This window comes from Procambarus clarkii, unplaced genomic scaffold, assembly GCF_040958095.1.
Source record: "Procambarus clarkii isolate CNS0578487 unplaced genomic scaffold, FALCON_Pclarkii_2.0 HiC_scaffold_159, whole genome shotgun sequence".
Classification (NCBI taxonomy): Eukaryota; Metazoa; Arthropoda; class Malacostraca; order Decapoda; family Cambaridae; genus Procambarus; species Procambarus clarkii.
Window position 1 is genome coordinate 1 of NW_027189192.1, and position 20,000 is coordinate 20,000.

Consider the following 20,000-nt stretch of genomic DNA (forward strand, 5'->3'; position numbering starts at 1 on the left):
ATATATATATATATATATATATATATATATATACTATATATATATATATATATATATATATATATATATATATATATATATATATATATATATATATATATATATATATATATATATATATTTAAAAAATCTGTCATATTTGTAAATTAAATAATAAATATTTAATTATTAAATTTAATTTAATTTGTTTTATTAATATAATTATTTAATAATTTAATAAAATAATAATTTATTAAAAAACATTAATTTGATTACTTATTTAATTTTATTAAATAATAAATATTAAATTAAATATTGATATATACTTGTGTGTCCAGGAGGCCATCTGTGTCCCCTCAGATGGTCTCCCTTATCACAGTTTGTGTCTATGGATGTGTGTCTGTGTGTGAGTGTGTATATCCCTGTGAGTGTGTATATCCCTGTGAGTGTCCGGGCGAGTGTGTGTGAGTTTCCCTGTGAGTGTCCGGGTGTGTGTGTGTCCGGTTATACCTGTGGGTCCAGGAGGCCATCTGTGTCCCCTCAGATGGTCTCCCTTATCACAGTCTATGGGAGTGTGTGAGTGTGAGTGCCCCTGTGAGTGTTCGGGTGAGGGTGTGAGTGTCCGGGTTTATGTGAGGTTTGGTTCCAGGGAAACATCCTCCCCCCCCCCTTCCCATATCTCCTCCCTTATTCCCACCGTGGGTTCGAATCCCAGGTGATTAGACCTGCTCTAGGTCCATGGATCCAAGGTATCCATCCGTGGGCCCAACGGACTTCACCCCTTCCCCACTTTCCAAGGGCCAGGTCAATTCCAGCTATCCAGGGAACCTGTCGAAACAGAGGCAGCTACAGGAGGGGACACACAAATATTTGTGCCCTGCAGTTACACACCCGTTCCGACAGACTCGATCGCAATCTATCCAGATGAGAACACGTTCTCTTCCGACTAGAGCACGCTGGAGTCGCTGTATGTCTCAAATTTGGTTCCTTTATTTATAGTTAGTATTTTTGGTGAATTAATTGATTTGTTTTAATTTTTTATTGATTTAGGTAGAACGATTTCGGGAGTTTGGGGGGAGGGGAGGGGAGGGGGGGTTGTGTGTGAGTAATGGATTGTCGAGATCGTGGTTGGTTAGTATTTATCTAGTTGTGTTCACCTAGTTATGCTTGCGAGGGTTGAGCTCTACTCTTTCGGCCTGCCTCTCAACTGTCAATCAATCAATTATTACTAACTAATAAAAACATTCCACACACACACACCCAGGAAGCAGCCCGTAACAGCTGTCTAACGCCCAGGTACATATTTACTGCTAGGTAACAGGGGCATCAGAATGATAGAAACTCTGCTGATTTCCGTTTGTTCCATCACCGTGGGATCGAATGAGCTACGATTACGAGTCGAGAGCGACGTCCACTCAGCTATAAAGCCCCTTGTTTGTGAATTGGTGCAAAAGATAATTTGGGAGAGGTTAAGGGAAAGGAATGATGTTTGGTGGCTTTGAAAGCTTTGGATGGGAGGGGGGTTGGCAGTTATGAATTAAAATTGTTAATTATTTAAGATAGGATATATATGCAAAAGACGTTGCGAGATATAGTAAGAAAAGTGTTTCTGACTGAGGTTAGGTACTGTGTGATTGACTTGTATGTTAGGAAAAAGAACCCTTATTAAAAACATAGATGATCTTTTGAAAGGTTTCTCAGCAAATAGTTGCAAATTATTGTCTGAAAAGCCTATGGTTCCCCCTTCCCTACACAAACACACGTGAGCACAATTAGTCCACGGGATTCAGAGAGAGTGAGAGTGAACAGCGAAATAGTAACCAAAAATGTGACAATGAGGGGAAACTATGTCATTCAAACGTTAACCATTTAAATTACAGTTACACTAACCGAGCGTCCACATACATATTCCAATCAATTTACATAAATAAACATTCACTAATATATTCCTTTAAAATGGACACACGCAGATAGTTGCAATACACATGTCAGTTCAATTACTGGTACACATAAACACTCATAGCTGGACGTGTCTGTCCATCTTGACAATAGTAGACATGTAACAAAAAATGTGACAATAATGGGAAACTATGTCATTCAAACGTATAAATGTTAACCATATAAATTAAAGTAACACTAATCGCGCGCACACGTACATATGTCAATCAATTTACATAAATACACATTCACTAATGTGTACCTTTAAAATGGACACATACAGATAATTACCGTACACATGTCAGTTCAATTACAGGTACACATACACACACATAGCTTCACGTGTCTGTCGGTCTTGACAATAGTACACATGGATACGCAAACAAAACAGTCCATTATCAATTAATGTGTGTGTGTGTGTGTATTTATTTTCTCCTTGTATTTACTATATGTATCTGCAGAACCGAGTTATTAGCTCTTGGACCCCGCCTATCAAATATATGTATTTTTCCATTTTTTTATATCTACTACATCTATTTCTCTCTAACACACACACACACACACACACACACACACACACACACACACACACACACACACACACACACACACACACACACACACACACACACACACACACACACACACACACACACACACACAAACTGGAGGCTTACCGTCTAAACGGAGAGAGTTCGTTGGTTATAATCCTAATGGTCCCATATCGAATCTCAGTTGATGCAATAGCAAATCGACAGATATTCTTAACCTGATTCGCCTGTTCACCGGCTCCCCTCCGACCGGGGAGCCAGTCGGCCGAGCGGACAGCACACTGGACACTGGACTTGTGATCCTGTGGTCCCGGGTTCGATTCCGGGCGCCGCCGAGAAACAATGGGCAGAGTTTCTTTCACCCTGTGCCCCTGATACCTTGCAGTAAAACAGGTACCTGGGTGTTAGTCAGCTGTCACGGGCTGCTTCCTGGGGGTGGAGGTTTGGTCGAGGACCGGACCGCGGGGACACTAAAGCCCCGAAATCATCTCAAGAAGAACCTCAAGAGATAAGCACAAATAAATCCATCAATGGATCCATCAATCTATCTACTTATATCTGTCAATTCATCAATCTATCTTCCCATAAACCAACCATTTATCATTATATACATTTATATTCCATTTATCCGTCCATCAACTCTTCTGTCTATCCATCCATCTACTCATATGTCTTTCCATCCATCAGATAGACGGATGCATCTATGCATCCGTCTATCCGTCAATGTATATATTTAGCAATCAATGTAAACATCCATCTATCTATTTATATAAATTTTCCTTTAATCCCTGTTTCACCTGCACCACTCCCCCCTGTTTCTCCCTCTGCATCCCTGTTTCACCTGCACCACTCCCCCTGTTCCCCCATCCCCATCCCTGTTTCACCTGCACCACTCCCCCTGTTCCCCCATCCCCATCCCTGTTTCACCTGCACCACTCCCTCTGTTTCTCCCTCTTCATCCCTGTTTCACCTGCACCACTCCCCCCTGTTTCTCCCTCTTCATCCCTGTTTCATCTGCACCACTCCCCCTGTTCCCCCATCCCCATCCCTGTATCACCTGTACAGCACCCCCTCTTCCTCCCTGTTTCACCTGCACCACTCCCCCTGTTCCCTTTCTTCATTCCACCTCTAAATCCCGTATCTTACCCCCACCCCTACCACCACCTTTGCACCTCTTCCTTTAACTTAAATCAGGACCAATAAACTTCTTTATGTGTTTAATTTAGGTTTTTTCTAAGTACGAAAAAGTCTTCAGCCATCTTAAGCATTATTTTACAATTAACTTTAATTAAATTGGTAGGGGGGGGGGGAGAGTGATAAGAATAATTATTAATTATTCCTAAATCCTTAAGCTAAAGTCAACACTGACCAACCTATGCCCGTTCCCTACCCCAGACCATTCCCTCTACAAATACATTAATTTAGTAATAATAAGCCTTAATAATATATTAATAAATAAATTTTAAAATAAATCTGTGTATGGCTGCAGCCTCCAGCATGTGGCCTCATTACATAGACAGACATTCTCTTTATATATATATATATATATATATATATATATATATATATATATATATATATATATATATATATATATATATATATATACATCAATTTACATAAATAAATATTCACTAATATATTCCTTTAAAATTGACTCAAGCGGATTAAGGCGTCCTGTACATACCAGTTGCATTGCTCCTGGCAGTATGGGTTCGAGTCACTTCTGGCATGTGAGTTTTCAGATGCATATAGTCCTGGGGACCATTAAGGCTTGTTCGCATGTATATATATATATATATATATATATATATATATATATATATATATATATATATATATATATATATATATATATATATATATATATATATATATATATATATATATATATATATATATATATATATATATATATATATTTAAAAAATCTGTCATATTTGTAAATTAAATAATAAATATTTAATTATTAAATTTAATTTAATTTGTTTTATTAATATAATTATTTAATAATTTAATAAAATAATAATTTATTAAAAAACATTAATTTGATTACTTATTTAATAAAATTAAATAATAAATATTAAATTAAATATTGATATATACTTGTGTGTCCAGGAGGCCATCTGTGTCCCCTCAGATGGTCTCCCTTATCACAGTTTGTGTCTATGGATGTGTGTCTGTGTGTGAGTGTGTATATCCCTGTGAGTGTGTATATCCCTGTGAGTGTCCGGGCGAGTGTGTGTGAGTTTCCCTGTGAGTGTCCGGGTGTGTGTGTGTCCGGTTATACCTGTGGGTCCAGGAGGCCATCTGTGTCCCCTCAGATGGTCTCCCTTATCACAGTCTATGGGAGTGTGTGAGTGTGAGTGCCCCTGTGAGTGTTCGGGTGAGGGTTGTGAGTGTCCGGGTTTATGTGAGGTTTGGTTCCAGGGAAACATCCTCCCCCCCCCCTTCCCATATCTCCTCCCTATTCCCACCGTGGGTTCGAATCCAGGTGATTAGACCTGCTCTAGGTCCATGGATCCAAGGTATCCATCCGTGGGCCCAACGGACTTCACCCCTTCCCCACTTTCCAAGGGCCAGGTCAATTCCAGCTATCCAGGGAACCTGTCGAAACAGAGGCAGCTACAGGAGGGGACACACAAAATATTTGTGCCCTGCAGTTACACACCCGTTCCGACAGACTCGATCGCAATCTATCCAGATGAGAACACGTTCTCTTCCGACTAGAGCACGCTGGAGTAGCTGTATGTCTCAAATTTGGTTCCTTTATTTATAGTTAGTATTTTTGGTGAATTAATTGATTTGTTTTAATTTTTTATTGATTTAGGTAGAACGATTTCGGGAGTTTGGGGGGAGGGGAGGGGGAGGGGGGGTTGTGTGTGTAATGGATTGTCGAGATCGTGGTTGGTTAGTATTTATCTAGTTGTGTTCACCTAGTTACTGCTTGCGAGGGTTGAGCTCTACTCTTTCGGCCTGCCTCTCAACTGTCAATCAATCAATTATTACTAATAATAAAAACATTCACAACACACACACCCAGGAAGCAGCCCGTAACAGCTGTTCTAACGCCCAGGTACATATTTACTGCTAGGTAACAGGGGCATCAGAAATGATAGAAACTCTGCTGATTTTCCGTTTGTTCCATCACCGTGGGATCGAATGAGCTACGATTACGAGTCGAGAGCGACGTCCACTCAGCTATAAAGCCCCCTTGTTTGTGAATTGGTGCAAAGATAATTTGGGAGAGGTTAAGGGAAAGGAATGATGTTTGGTGGCTTTGAAAGCTTTGGATGGGAGGGGGGTTGGCAGTTATGAATTAAATTGTTAATTATTTAAGATAGGACTATATATGCAAAGACGTTGCGAGATATAGTAAGAAAGTGTTTCTGACTGAGGTTAGGTACTGTGTGATTGACTTGTATGTTAGGAAAAAGAACCCTTATTAAGAACATAGATGATCTTTTGAAAGGTTTCTCAGCAAATAGTTGCAAATTATTGTTTGAAAAGCCTATGGTTCCCCCTTCCCTACACAAACACACGTGAGCACAATTAGTCCACGGGATTCAGAGAGAGTGAGAGTGAACAGCGAAATAGTAACCAAAAATGTGACAATGAGGGGAAACTATGTCATTCAAACGTTAACCATATAAATTACAGTTACACTAACCGAGCGTCCACAACATATTCCAATCAATTTACATAAATAAACATTCACTAATATATTCCTTTAAAATGGATACACGCAGATAGTTGCAATACACATGTCAGTTCAATTACTGGTACACATAAACACTTATAGCTGGACGTGTCTGTCCATCTTGACAATAGTAGACATGTAACAAAAAATGTGACAATAATGGGAAACTATGTCATTCAAACGTATAAATGTTAACCATATAAATTAAAGTAACACTAATCGCGCGCACACGTACAATATGTCAATCAATTACATAAATACACATTCACTAATGTGTACCTTTAAAATGGACACATGCAGATAATTACCGTACACATGGTCAGTTCAATTACAGGTACACATACACACACATAGCTTCACGTGTCTGTCGGTCTTGACAATAGTACACATGGATACGCAAACAAAACAGTCCATTATCAATTAATGTGTGTGTGTGTGTGTATTTATTTTCTCCTTGTATTTACTATATGTATCTGCAGAACCGAGTATTAGCTCTTGGACCCGCCTATCAAATATATGTATTTTTCCATTTTTTTTATATCTACTACATCTATTTCTCTCTAACACACACACAGCACACACACACACACACACACACACACACACACACACACACACACACACACAACACACACACACACACACACACACAACACAACACACACACACACACCACACACACACACAAACTGGAGGCTTACCGTCTAAACGGAGAGAGTTCGTTGGTTATAATCCTAATGGTTCCCATATCGAATCTCAGTTGATGCAATAGCAAATCGACAGATATTCTTAACCTGATTCGCCTGTTCACCGGCTCCCCTCCGACCGGGGAGCCAGTCGGCCGAGCGGACAGCACACTGGGACACTGGACTTGTGATCCTGTGGTCCCCGGGTTCGATTCCGGGCGCCGCCGAGAAACACATGGGCAGAGTTTCTTTCACCCTGTGCCCCTGATACCTTGCAGTAAAACAGGTACCTGGGTGTTAGTCAGCTGTCACGGGCTGCTTCCTGGGGGTGGAGGTTTTGGTCGAGGACCGGACCGCGGGGACACTTAAAGCCCCGAAATCATTCTCAAGGAAGAACCTCAAGAGATAAGCACAAATAAATCCATCAATGGATCCATCAATCTATCTACTTATATCTGTCAATTCATCAATCTATCTTCCCATAAACCAACCATTTATCATTATATACATTTATATTCCATTTATCCGTCCATCAACTCTTCTGTCTATCCATCCATCTACTCATATGTCTTTCCATCCATCAGATAGACGGATGCATCTATGCATCCGTCTATCCGTCAATGTATATATTTAGCAATCAATGTAAACATCCATCTATCTACTTATATAAATTTTCCTTTAATCCCTGTTTCACCTGCACCACTCCCCCCTGTTTCTCCCTCTGCATCCCTGTTTCACCTGCACCACTCCCCCTGTTCCCCCCATCCCCATCCCTGTTTCACCTGCACCACTCCCCCTGTTCCCCCATCCCATCCCTGTTTCACCTGCACCACTCCCTCTGTTTCTCCCTCTTCATCCCTGTTTCACCTGCACCACTCCCCCCTGTTTCTCCCCTCTTCATCCCTGTTTCATCTGCACCACTCCCCTGTTCCCCCATCCCATCCCTGTATCACCTGTACAGCACCCCCTCTTCCTCCCTGTTTCACCTGCACCACTCCCCCTGTTCCCTCTCTTTCATTCCACCTCTAATCCCCGTATCCTACCCCCCACCACACCCACCACCTTTGCACCTCATTCCTTTAACTTAAATCAGGACCAATAAACTTCTTTATGTGTTTAATTTAGGTTTTTTCTAAGTACGAAAAAGTCTTCAGCCATCTTAAGCATTATTTTACAATTAACTTTAATTAAATTGGTAGGGGGGGGGGGGGGAGTGATAAGAATAATTATTAATTATTCCTAAATCCTTAAGCTAAAGTCAACACTGACCAACCTATGCCGTTCCCTACCCCAGACCATTCCCTCTACAATACATTAATTTAGTAATAATAAGCCTTAATAATATATTAATAAATAATTTTAAAATAAATCTGTGTATGGCCTGCAGCCTCCAGCATGTGGCCTCATTACATAGACAGACATTCTCTTTATATATATATATATATATATATATATATATATATACTATATATATATATACTATATATATATTATATATATATATATAGATATATATATATCAATTACATAAATAAATATTCACTAATATATTCCTTTAAAATGACTCAAGCGGATTAAGGCGTCCTGTACATACCAGTTGCATTGCTCCTGGGCAGTATGGGTTCGAGTCACTTCTGGCATGTGAGTTTTCAGATGCAAATAGTCCTGGGGACCATTAAGGCTTGTTCGCATGTAGATATAATATATATATATATAATATATATATATATATATATCTATATATATATATATATAATATATATATAATATAGAATTACATATATACTGATATATATATATATTATATATATATATATATATATATATATATATATATATAGATATATATATATTTAAAAAATCTGTCATATTTGTAAATTAAATAATAAATATTTAATTATTAAATTTAATTAACTTTGTTTTATTAATATAATTATTTAATAATTTAATAAAATAATAATTTACTTAAAAAACATTAATTTGATTACTTATTTAATAAAATGAAATAATAAATATTAAATTAAATATTGATATATACTTGTGTGTCCAGGAGGCCATCTGTGTCCCCTCAGATGGTCTCCCTTATCACAGTTTGTGTCTATGGATGTGTGTCTGTGTGTGAGTGTGTGAGTGTGTATATCCCTGTGAGTGTCCGGGCGAGTGTGTGTGAGTGTCCCTGTGAGTGTCCGGGTGTGTGTGTGTCCGGTTATACCTGTGGGTCCAGGAGGCCATCTGTGTCCCCTCAGATGGTCTCCCTTATCACAGTCTATGGGAGTGTGTGAGTGTGAGTGCCCCTGTGAGTGTTCGGGTGAGGGTGTGTGTGTGAGTGTCCGGGTTTATGTGAGGTTTGGTTCCAGGGAAACATCCTTCCCCCCCCCCTTCCCATATCTCCTCCCTTATTCCCACCGTGGGTTCGAATCCCAGGTGATTAGACCTGCTCTAGGTCCATGGATCCAAGGTATCCATCCGTGGGCCCAACGGACTTCACCCCTTCCCCACTTTCCAAGGGCCAGGTCAATTCCAGCTATCCAGGGAACCTGTCGAAACAGAGGCAGCTACAGGAGGGGACACACAAATATTTGTGCCCTGCAGTTACACACCCGTTCCGACAGACTCGATCGCAATCTATCCAGATGAGAACACGTTCTCTTCCGACTAGAGCACGCTGGAGTCGCTGTATGTCTCAAATTTGGTTCCTTTATTTATAGTTAGTATTTTTGGTGAATTAATTGATTTGTTTTAATTTTTTATTGATTTAGGTAGAACGATTTCGGGAGTTTGGGGGGAGGGGAGGGGGAGGGGGGGTTGTGTGTGTAATGGATTGTCGAGATCGTGGTTGGTTAGTATTTATCTAGTTGTGTTCACCTAGTTATGCTTGCGAGGGTTGAGCTCTACTCTTTCGGCCCGCCTCTCAACTGTCAATCAATCAATTATTACTAACTTAAAAAACATTCCACACACACACACCCAGGAAGCAGCCCGTAACAGCTGTCTAACGCCCAGGTACATATTTACTGCTAGGTAACAGGGGCATCAGAATGATAGAAACTCTGCTGATTTCCGTTTGTTCCATCACCGTGGGATCGAATGAGCTACGATTACGAGTCGAGAGCGACGTCCACTCAGCTATAAAGCCCCCTTGTTTGTGAATTGGTGCAAAAGATAATTTGGGAGAGGTTAAGGGAAAGGAATGATGTTTGGTGGCTTTGAAAGCTTTGGATGGGAGGGGGGTTGGCAGTTATGAATTAAAATTGTTAATTATTTAAGATAGGATATATATGCAAAAGACGTTGCCAGATATAGTAAGAAAAGTGTTTCTGACTGAGGTTAGGTACTGTGTGATTGACTTGTATGTTAGGAAAAAGAACCCTTATTAAAAACATAGATGATCTTTTGAAAGGTTTCTCAGCAAATAGTTGCAAATTATTGTGTGAAAAGCCTATGGTTCCCCCTTCCCTACACAAACACACGTGAGCACAATTAGTCCACGGGATTCAGAGAGAGTGAGAGTGAACAGCGAAATAGTAACCAAAAATGTGACAATGAGGGGAAACTATGTCATTCAAACGTTAACCATATAAATTACAGTTACACTAACCGAGCGTCCACATACATATTCCAATCAATTTACATAAATAAACATTCACTAATATATTCCTTTAAAATGGACACACGCAGATAGTTGCAATACACATGTCAGTTCAATTACTGGTACACATAAACACTCATAGCTGGACGTGTCTGTCCATCTTGACAATAGTAGACATGTAACAAAAAATGTGACAATAATGGGAAACTATGTCATTCAAACGTATAAATGTTAACCATATAAATTAAAGTAACACTAATCGCGCGCACACGTACATATGTCAATCAATTTACATAAATACACATTCACTAATGTGTACCTTTAAAATGGACACATACAGATAATTACCGTACACATGTCAGTTCAATTACAGGTACACATACACACACATAGCTTCACGTGTCTGTCGGTCTTGACAATAGTACACATGGATACGCAAACAAAACAGTCCATTATCAATTAATGTGTGTGTGTGTGTGTATTTATTTTCTCCTTGTATTTACTATATGTATCTGCAGAACCGAGTTATTAGCTCTTGGACCCCGCCTATCAAATATATGTATTTTTCCATTTTTTTATATCTACTACATCTATTTCTCTCTAACACACACACACACCACACACACACACACACACACACACACACACACACACCCACACACACACACACACCAAAACTGGGCTTACCGTCTAAACGAGAGAGTTCGTTGGTTATAATCCTAATGGTCCCTATCGAATCTCAGTTGATGCAATAGCAAATCGACAGATATTCTTTAACCTGATTCGCCTGTTCACCGGCTCCCCTCCGACCGGGAGCGCCGGCCGAGCGGACAGCACACTGGACACTGGACTTGTGATCCTGTGGTCCCGGGTTCGATTCCGGCGCCGCCGAGAAACAATGGGCAGAGTTTCTTTCACCCTGTGCCCCTGATACCTTGCAGTAAAACAGGTACCTGGGTGTGTAGTCAGCTGTCACGGCTGCTTCCTGGGGGTGGAGGTTTGGTCGAGGACCGACCGCGGGGACACTAAAGCCCCGAAATCATCTCAGAAGAACCTCAAGAGATAAGCACAAATAAATCCATCAATGGATCCATCAATCTATCTACTTATCTCTGTCAATCCATCAATCTATCTTCCCATAAACCAACCATTTATCATTATATACATTTATATTCCATTTATCCGTCCATCAACTCTTCTGTCTATCCATCCATCTACTCATATGTCTTTCCATCCATCAGATAGACGGATGCATCTATGCATCCGTCTATCCGTCAATGTATATATTTAGCAATCAATGTAAACATCCATCTATCTACTTATATAAATTTTCCTTTATCCCTGTTTCACACCTGCACCACTCCCCCCTGTTTCCCCTCTGCATCCCTGTTTCACCTGCACCACTCCCCCTGTTCCCCCATCCCCATCCCTGTTTCACCTGCACCACTTCCCTGTTCCCCCATCCCCATCCCTGTTTCACCTGCACCACTCCCTCTGTTTCTCCTCTCTTCATCCCTGTTTCACCTGCACCCTCCCCCCTGTTTCTCCCTCTTCATCCCTGTTTCATCTGCACCACTCCCCTGTTCCCCCATCCCCATCCCTGTATCACCTGTACAGCACCCCCTTTCCTCCCTGTTTCACCTGCACCACTCCCCCTGTTCCCTCTCTTCATTCCCCTCTAAATCCCGTATCCTACCCCCCCCACCCCCCCACCACCTTTGCACCTCTTCCTTTAACTTAAATCAGGACCAAAACTCTTTATGTGTTTAATTTAGTTTTTTCTAGTACGAAAAGTCTTCAGCCATCTCAAGCATTATTTTACAATTAACTTTAATTAAATTGGTAGGGGGGGGAGTGATAAGAATAATTAATAATTATTCCTAAATCCTTAGCTAAAGTCAACACTGACCAACCTATGCCGTTCCCTACCCCAGACCATTCCCTCTACAAATACATTAATTTAGTAATAATAAGCCTTAATAATATTAATAAATAATTTTAAAAATAAATCTGTGTATGGCTGCAGCCTGCAGCATGTGGCCTCATTACATAGACAGACATTCTCTTTATATATATATATTATATATATATATATATATATATATATATATATATATATATATATATATATATTATATATATATATATATATATATATATATATATATATATTATATATATATATCAATTTATAATAATTTCACTATATATCCTTTAAAATTGACTCAAGCGGATTAAGGCGTCCTGTACATACCAGTTGCATTGCTCCTGGCAGTATGGGTTCGAGTCACTTCTGGCATGTGAGTTTTCAGTTGCATATAGTCCTGGGGACCATTAAGGCTTGTTCGCATGTATATATATATATTATATATATATATATATATATATATATATTATATATTATATATATATATATATAATATATATATATATATATATATTATATAATATATATATTATATATATATATAATATATTATATATTTAAAAAATCTGTCATATTTGTAAATTAAATAATAAATATTTAATTATTAAATTTAATTTAATTTGTTTATTAATATAATTATTTAATAATTTAATAAAAATAATAATTTATTAAAAAACATTAATTTGATTACTTATTTAATAAAATTAAATAATAAATATTAAATTAAATATTGATATATACTTGTGTGTCCAGGAGGCCATCTGTGTCCCCTCAGATGGTCTCCTTATCACAGTTTGTGTCTATGGATGTGTGTCTGTGTGTGAGTGTGTATATCCCTGTGTGTACCTGTGAGTGTCCGGGCGAGTGTGTGTGAGTGTCCCTGTGAGTGTCCGGGTGTGTGTGTGTCCGGTTATACCTGTGGGTCCAGGAGGCCATCTGTGTCCCTCAGATGGTCTCCCTTATCACAGTCTATGGGAGTGTGTGAGTGTGTGCCCCTGTGAGTGTTCGGGTGAGGGTGTGTGTGTGAGTGTCCGGGTTTATGTGAGGTTTGGTTCCAGGGAAACATCCTTCCCCCCCCCCTTCCCATATCTCCTCCCTTATTCCACCGTGGGTTCGAATCCCAGGTGATTAGACCTGCTCTAGGTCCATGGATCCAAGGTATCCATCCGTGGGCCCAACGGACTTCACCCCTTCCCCACTTTCCAAGGGCCAGGTCAATTCCAGCTATCCAGGGAACCTGTCGAAACAGAGGCAGCTACAGGAGGGGACACACAAATATTTGTGCCCTGCAGTTACACACCCGTTCCGACAGACTCGATCGCAATCTATCCAGATGAGAACACGTTCTCTTCCGACTAGACCGCTGGAGTCGCTGTATGTCTCAAATTTGGTTCCTTTATTTATAGTTAGTATTTTTGGTGAATTAATTGATTTGTTTTAATTTTTTATTGATTTAGGTAGAACGATTTCGGGAGTTTGGGGGAGGGGAGGGGGAGGGGGGGTTGTGTGTGTAATGGATTGTCGAGATCGTGGTTGGTTAGTATTTATCTAGTTGTGTTCACCTAGTTATGCTTGCGAGGGTTGAGCTCTACTCTTTCGGCCCGCCTCTCAACTGTCAATCAATCAATTATTACTAATAAAAAACATTCCACACACACACACCCAGGAAGCAGCCCGTAACAGCTGTCTAACGCCCAGGTACATATTTACTGCTAGGTAACAGGGGCATCAGAATGATAGAAACTCTGCTGATTTCCGTTGTTCCATCACCGTGGGATCGAATGAGCTACGATTACGAGTCGAGAGCGACGTCCACTCAGCTATAAAGCCCCCTTGTTTGTGAATTGGTGCAAAAGATAATTTGGGAGAGGTTAAGGGAAAGGAATGATGTTTGGTGGCTTTGAAAGCTTTGGATGGGAGGGGGGTTGGCAGTTATGAATTAAAATTGTTAATTATTTAAGATAGGATATATATGCAAAAGACGTTGCAGATATAGTAAGAAAAGTGTTTCTGACTGAGGTTAGGTACTGTGTGATTGACTTGTATGTTAGGAAAAAGAACCCTTATTAAAAACATAGATGATCTTTTGAAAGGTTTCTCAGCAAATAGTTGCAAATTATTGTGTGAAAAGCCTATGGTTCCCCCTTCCCTACACAAACACACGTGAGCACAATTAGTCCACGGGATTCAGAGAGAGTGAGAGTGAACAGCGAAATAGTAACCAAAAATGTGACAATGAGGGGAAACTATGTCATTCAAACGTTAACCATATAAATTACAGTTACACTAACCGAGCGTCCACATACATATTCCATCAATTTACATAAATAAACATTCACTAATATATTCCTTTAAAATGGAACACGCAGATAGTTGCAATACACATGTCAGTTCAATTACTGGTACACATAAACACTCATAGCTGGACGTGTCTGTCCATCTTGACAATAGTAGACATGTACAAAAAATGTGACAATAATGGGAAACTATGTCATTCAAACGTATAAATGTTAACCATATAAATTAAAGTAACACTAATCGCGCGCACACGTACATATGTCAATCAATTTACATAAATACACATTCACTAATGTGTACCTTTAAAATGGACACATACAGATAATTACCGTACACATGTCAGTTCAATTACAGGTACACATACACACATAGCTTCACGTGTCTGTCGGTCTTGACAATAGTACACATGGATACGCAACAAAACAGTCCATTATCAATTAATGTGTGTGTGTGTGTATTTATTTTCTCCTTGTATTTACTATATGTATCTGCAGAACGAGTTATTAGCTCTTGGACCCCGCCTATCAAATATATGTATTTTTCCATTTTTTTATATCTACTACATCTATTTCTCTCTAACACACACACACACACACACACACACACACACACACACACACACACACACACACACACACACACAAACTGGAGGCTTACCGTCTAAACGGAGAGAGTTCGTTGGTTATAATCCTAATGGTCCCATATCGAATCTCAGTTGATGCAATAGCAAATCGACAGATATTCTTTAACCTGATTCGCCTGTTCACCGGCTCCCCTCCGACCGGGGAGCCAGTCGGCCGAGCGGACAGCACACTGGACACTGGACTTGTGATCCTGTGGTCCCGGGTTCGATTCCGGGCGCCGCCGAGAAACAATGGGCAGAGTTTCTTTCACCCTGTGCCCCTGATACCTTGCAGTAAAACAGGTACCTGGGTGTTAGTCAGCTGTCACGGGCTGCTTCCTGGGGGTGGAGGTTTGGTCGAGGACCGGACCGCGGGGACACTAAAGCCCGAAATCATCTCAAGAAGAACCTCAAGAGATAAGCACAAATGAAATCCATCAATGGATCCATCATCTATCTACTTATATCTGTCAATCATCAATCTATCTTCCCATAAACCAACCATTTATCATTATATACATTTATATTCCATTTATCCGTCCATCAACTCTTCTGTCTATCCATCCATCTACTCATATGTCTTTCCATCCATCAGATAGACGGATGCATCTATGCATCCGTCTATCCGTCAATGTATATATTTAGCAATCAATGTAAACATCCATCTATCTACTTATATAAATTTTCCTTTAATCCCTGTTTCACCTGCACCACTCCCCCTGTTTCTCCCTCTGCATCCCTGTTTCACCTGCACCACTCCCCTGTTCCCCCATCCCCATCCCTGTTTCACCTGCACCACTCCCCTGTTCCCCATCCCCATCCCTGTTTCACCTGCACCACTCCCTCTGTTTCTCCCTCTTCATCCCTGTTTCACCTGCACCACTCCCCCTGTTTCTCCCTCTTCATCCCTGTTTCATCTGCACCACTCCCCCTGTTCCCCCATCCCCATCCCTGTATCACCTGTACAGCACCCCCTTTCCTCCCTGTTTCACCTGCACCACTCCCCCTGTTCCCTCTCTTCATTCCACCTCTAAATCCCGTATCCTCCCCCCACCCCCACCACCACCTTTGCACCTCTTCCTTTAACTTAAATCAGGACCAATAAACTTCTTTATGTGTTTAATTTAGGTTTTTTCTAAGTACGAAAAAGTCTTCAGCCATCTCAAGCATTATTTTACAATTAACTTTAATTAAATTGGTAGGGGGGGGGGAGAGTGATAAGAATAATTAATAATTATTCCTAAATCCTTAGCTAAAGTCAACACTGACCAACCTATGCCCGTTCCCTACCCCAGACCATTCCCTCTACAAATACATTAATTTAGTAATAATAAGCCTTAATAATATATTAATAAATAAATTTTAAAATAAATCTGTGTATGGCTGCAGCCTCCAGCATGTGGCCTCATTACATAGACAGACATTCTCTTATATATATATATATATATATATATATATATATATATATATATATATATATATATATATATATATATATATATATATATATATATATATATATAATACATAATAAATATTCACTAATATATTCCTTTAAAATTGACTCAAGCGGATTAAGGCGTCCTGTACATACCAGTTGCATTGCTCCTGGCAGTATGGGTTCGAGTCACTTCTGGCATGTGAGTTTTCAGTTGCATATAGTCCTGGGGACCATTAAGGCTTGTTCGCATGTATATATATATATATATATATATATATATATATATATATATATATATATATATATATATATATATATATATATATATATATATATATATATATATATATATATATATATATATATATATATATATATATATATATATTTAAAAAATCTGTCATATTTGTAAATTAAATAATAAATATTTAATTATTAAATTTAATTTAATTTGTTTTATTAATATAATTATTTAATAATTTAATAAAATAATAATTTATTAAAAAACATTAATTTGATTACTTATTTAATAAAATTAAATAATAAATATTAAATTAAATATTGATATATACTTGTGTGTCCAGGAGGCCATCTGTGTCCCCTCAGATGGTCTCCCTTATCACAGTTTGTGTCTATGGATGTGTGTCTGTGTGTGAGTGTGTAGTGTGATATATCCCTGTGAGTGTCCGGGCGAGTGTGTGTGAGTGTCCCTGTGAGTGTCCGGGTGTGTGTGTGTCCGGTTATACCTGTGGGTCCAGGAGGCCATCTGTGTCCCCTCAGATGGTCTCCCTTATCACAGTCTATGGGAGTGTGTGAGTGTGAGTGCCCCTGTGAGTGTTCGGGTGAGGGTGTGTGTGTGAGTGTCCGGGTTTATGTGAGGTTTGGTTCCAGGGAAACATCCTTCCCCCCCCCCTTCCCATATCTCCTCCCTTATTCCCACCGTGGGTTCGAATCCCAGGTGATTAGACCTGCTCTAGGTCCATGGATCCAAGGTATCCATCCGTGGGCCCAACGGACTTCACCCCTTCCCCACTTTCCAAGGGCCAGGTCAATTCCAGCTATCCAGGGAACCTGTCGAAACAGAGGCAGCTACAGGAGGGGACACACAAATATTTGTGCCCTGCAGTTACACACCCGTTCCGACAGACTCGATCGCAATCTATCCAGATGAGAACACGTTCTCTTCCGACTAGACCACGCTGGAGTCGCTGTATGTCTCAAATTTGGTTCCTTTATTTATAGTTAGTATTTTTGGTGAATTAATTGATTTGTTTTAATTTTTTATTGATTTAGGTAGAACGATTTCGGGAGTTTGGGGGGAGGGGAGGGGGAGGGGGGGTTGTGTGTGTAATGGATTGTCGAGATCGTGGTTGGTTAGTATTTATCTAGTTGTGTTCACCTAGTTATGCTTGCGAGGGTTGAGCTCTACTCTTTCGGCCCGCCTCTCAACTGTCAATCAATCAATTATTACTAATAAAAAACATTCCACACACACACACCCAGGAAGCAGCCCGTAACAGCTGTCTAACGCCCAGGTACATATTTACTGCTAGGTAACAGGGGCATCAGAATGATAGAAACTCTGCTGATTTCCGTTTGTTCCATCACCGTGGGATCGAATGAGCTACGATTACGAGTCGAGAGCGACGTCCACTCAGCTATAAAGCCCCCTTGTTTGTGAATTGGTGCAAAAGATAATTTGGGAGAGGTTAAGGGAAAGGAATGATGTTTGGTGGCTTTGAAAGCTTTGGATGGGAGGGGGGTTGGCAGTTATGAATTAAAATTGTTAATTATTTAAGATAGGATATATATGCAAAAGACGTTGCGAGATATAGTAAGAAAAGTGTTTCTGACTGAGGTTAGGTACTGTGTGATTGACTTGTATGTTAGGAAAAAGAACCCTTATTAAAAACATAGATGATCTTTTGAAAGGTTTCTCAGCAAATAGTTGCAAATTATTGTGTGAAAAGCCTATGGTTCCCCTTCCCTACACAAACACACGTGAGCACAATTAGTCCACGGGATTCAGAGAGAGTGAGAGTGAACAGCGAAATAGTAACCAAAAATGTGACAATGAGGGGAAACTATGTCATTCAAACGTTAACCATATAAATTACAGTTACACTAACCGAGCGTCCACATACATATTCCAATCAATTTACATAAATAAACATTCACTAATATATTCCTTTAAAATGGACACACGCAGATAGTTGCAATACACATGTCAGTTCAATTACTGGTACACATAAACACTCATAGCTGGACGTGTCTGTCCATCTTGACAATAGTAGACATGTAACAAAAAATGTGACAATAATGGGAAACTATGTCATTCAAACGTATAAATGTTAACCATATAAATTAAAGTAACACTAATCGCGCGCACACGTACATATGTCAATCAATTTACATAAATACACATTCACTAATGTGTACCTTTAAAATGGACACATACAGATAATTACCGTACACATGTCAGTTCAATTACAGGTACACATACACACACATAGCTTCACGTGTCTGTCGGTCTTGACAATAGTACACATGGATACGCAACAAAACAGTCCATTATCAATTAATGTGTGTGTGTGTGTGTATTTATTTTCTCCTTGTATTTACTATATGTATCTGCAGAACGAGTTATTAGCTCTTGGACCCCGCCTATCAAATATATGTATTTTTCCATTTTTTTATATCTACTACATCTATTTCTCTCTAACACACACACACACACACACACACACACACACACACACACACACACACACACACACACACACACACACACACAAACTGGAGGCTTACCGTCTAAACGGAGAGAGTTCGTTGGTTATAATCCTAATGGTCCCATATCGAATCTCAGTTGATGCAATAGCAAATCGACAGATATTCTTTAACCTGATTCGCCTGTTCACCGGCTCCCCTCCGACCGGGGAGCCAGTCGGCCGAGCGGACAGCACACTGGACACTGGACTTGTGATCCTGTGGTCCCGGGTTCGATTCCGGGCGCCGCCGAGAAACAATGGGCAGAGTTTCTTTCACCCTGTGCCCCTGATACCTTGCAGTAAAACAGGTACCTGGGTGTTAGTCAGCTGTCACGGGCTGCTTCCTGGGGGTGGAGGTTTGGTCGAGGACCGGACCGCGGGGACACTAAAGCCCGAAATCATCTCAAGAAGAACCTCAAGAGATAAGCACAAATGAATCCATCAATGGATCCATCATCTATCTACTTATATCTGTCAATCATCAATCTATCTTCCCATAAA